Here is a 3779-nt window from a genome sequence, read left to right as displayed (position 1 = left end):
AAAAAAAAAAAAAAAAAAAAAAGAAGAAAGGAAAGCGACTATTTTCATAATCAATTTCGAATCTGTCCCGGTGGCCGGTCGCGCCGGATACGATCAGCGAATTGGCACGGGCTTCTTGATCGTGGGATTCCGCATCCCCGGAGGGTTCAAGGGAATGATCTGGATTTCATTCGACTGCGGTGCCCCTCGGGGAATACTCGGACGTCCCCTTAATTACTGCGTTTCACCGTGGCTGGAATAATTAAGACGCAGCCGGCGGGATGATTATCGTTCGGAAGTAGAGGAAAAATTTCTGTGATTAAAGTTTATACACCGAGGGTTTAAACTGGCGCGTTTCATAGCGCGGATGTTTGACCTTTCTCTCTCTTTGTGATGAAACCGTCGAGAGTCGTAAAGATGGTTGCTGCTAAAGGGCTGGAACACAGCCGCGACGATAAAATTGAGAGCTATCGCTTTCAGAGGGAATGTTCCTCTGAAAATAAAATCGAATCTAATTCCGATGAAAATGTTTGTGCTAGTTTTTAACGACGAGGAATAATATTATTAGGTCGCGTGATCAAAAATCAAACGTTGAAAGAAAATGAACGCTATCAGATGTTTCAGTGTTTCATGAAATCGAGAATATAATTAATGTATCGTTATTAAAATGATGAAATAATTCAATAAATAATATAAATAATAATAAAATAATAATAATATAAATGAAAAATAATGAAAAAGATATATAAAAATGTATAAAATATGTAAAATATATAATATAAATTAATATAAATATGATATAATAAATTAATATAATAGTTATTATAATTATTAAAATATAATAAATTAATATAATAATTATAATAATATAGTATAATAATATAATAATTATATTATATTATAATAATTATAATATAATATAATAATTATTATAATTATTATAATATAATAAATTAATATAAATATAAATAATAATATAATATAAATTTTTATATATAATATAATATAATATATAATATATATTCTATATTATATATTTTTATATATTAAATATATAAAAATAATAATAAAATAATAATAATATAAATAATAAAATAATAAAATAATAATAATATAAATAATAAAATAATAAAATAATAATAATATAAATAATAAAATAATAAAATAATAATAATATAAATAATAAAATAATAAAATAATAATAATATAAATAATAAAATAATAAAATAATAATAATATAAATAATAAAATAATAAAATAATAATAATAATATAAATAATAAAATAATTCAAAGAATTATTTATCGACACTGAAAAATATTGGACTTACGGTTGTTGAACCACTCAGGTTCGCTGTACTTGATTATTAGTGAACGATGATTAGAATACACAGGTACAATTTTTTAATAAAAGGGCGAAACTATTAATTATTAAATTCGTTTGTAAAGAACGATCGATCAAATAATATTAACATTAACGTATCGATCAAACGATACACATTATATACACATATCATCGTTGAGACGTCGTTACACAATCGGAAGAACGCTTCATGCGAATTTACGATCGTTCGTTTCTGCTTCTGATCGGTTCTTCTGAAGTTTCGCCTGATTTCGACGACAGAAGCGAACAATGGTACAAATCACCTGCTGTCGATCGGTGTCCGCAACCTGTTTGATGGATTTTTCACGCGTTATCGATCGAGAGGCATCAATGGGCACAATTATCCGGTCACGTGCCGATCCACGAGCGCCGTGCATCCATGGAGAGCCGAAGGGGGATTTAGGAAAAAAGGTAGAGATAAAGCAGGTCCTTTGGTACTTTGAAGGACCGGACGTTGATAAATGTCACGCACGTGACGCGGGCAATTCTGCTCGTTTGTCGCGAACCTACGTTTGTCATCCGTGTGGACGTTCGTGTATTTTCGATGGAGACTTCAATGCCTGGCACGTTTCTCTCTTTATGCAAGTCCAAACTTTCGTCGTTACATTTGCAGAGATGTTTATTCTCTTCATGAAAAATATTCCCCCACGTCACGTGCTTGCGATGATAATTACGATCTTATCACGAAGATAATAATTCCCACTTGGAAGAAGCGTGATTCCCGACGCCATTTTTTTCTTCGCATTTAGTTATTAACCTCCTAAGTAATCTTGACTCAATCCATAATTATTGCAACCAGAATGAAGAAATCGTGGGATTGACAATTATTTTTTTGATGGAGAAATGTTACAATCGTTACAAATAACGACTATGAATGCTCGAGAAATATTTCTCACTGCCAATATTAATCATCGTTGATGGGAGAGATTTCATAATTTCAGTTACCACCGAGGAAAATTTATTTCGGTTCTCTTTCATCGCTAAATTTCCGCGAAAGTTACGTAAGAAAGTAAATATATGGTTTTTAAAAACGATACTTTTTATGCTAATATTTTTTTATTTTATATGTATTATAAAAATAATATTTTTATTTTATTTTATATTTTATATACTATATTATAAAAATAATACTTTTATCATATTTTATATTTTGTATACTATATTATAAAAATAATACCTTTATTGTATTTTTTATTATATTCTATATATATATATTATAAAAGTAATATTTTTTATTAAATTTTATATTTTATATATATTATAAAAATAATAATATTTTTTATTATATTTTATATTTTATATACTATATTACAAAAATAATATTTTTATTATATTTTTTATTTTATATACTATATTATAAAAATAATATTTTTATTATATTTCATGTTTTATATACTATATTATAAAAATAATACTTTTATTATATTTCATATTTTATACTATATTATAAAAATAATATTTTTATTATATTTTTTATTATGTTCTATATTTCATATACATTATAAAAGTAATATTTTTTTATTATATTTTACATTTTATATACATTACAAAAGTAATATTTTTCATTATATTTTACATTTTATATATATTATAAAAATAGTATCGTTTACACAGTCGTGAGAAATAAAAGTTGTTCTCATCGACAATTATTACGAGCAATAAACTTCCTTCATTGATAAGAACATAACTCGACACGCGCGTGTCGGACGCGTGACTTGGTTCCGAATCAAAAGATAATGAGGCAAACAAACCAAACGAACTGCCTCTATCCCAATCATCGTGAAACATATATATACCCATCCTGTTTAAATAAAAGTTGCAGCGATAATTTCCAGTTCGGCAGCCACGCACGGATAAAAACAATAAACGCAAAGTCGATCGTATTTCAGGCTGTGAAATTAAATGAAATAATTAATTAGGTAATTCGTGTAATACTCCTGGCAGCGAACAATATTGTGTATCGATCGTAACTCGATACGATCCGACTCTCGTCAGAAACACACATATGCGTGTGCGTGTGCATGTGTATCGAATTGCAAATAAGTTCGATATCAACGATAATGAAACACAATTGTTCTTATCTTTTCAACTCATGTTTCATTGTCATCGTCATATAAAACGCGTTTTAACGTTTGTATTAAAAGTTAATTTGATACACAGCATCGAAAATAATTATCCTGTTTAAATGGTATTTAAGCGTGAAATTTTGTTGATATTATATTTCTCTAGCGTGCAACGTTTAAAGCAATCACCGTGTATAATACGTAGAAGTCGATGATACGTAATTTCAATTTCCTGAAAAATTTCATTCGTCATTTTCATAAATTCTTGTGAGAACGAATAAGAAGCTTAGTTTATGTGAATTATTTTATTCGGAATAATAATTTGATGAGAGTTTTCGATGACAATCAGTGTCAA

This window comes from Frieseomelitta varia, unplaced genomic scaffold, assembly GCF_011392965.1.
Source record: "Frieseomelitta varia isolate USP_RPSP 00005682 unplaced genomic scaffold, Fvar_1.2 scaffold_352, whole genome shotgun sequence".
In the NCBI taxonomy this organism is placed as follows: Eukaryota; Metazoa; Arthropoda; class Insecta; order Hymenoptera; family Apidae; genus Frieseomelitta; species Frieseomelitta varia.
This window is presented reverse-complemented; position numbering follows the sequence as displayed.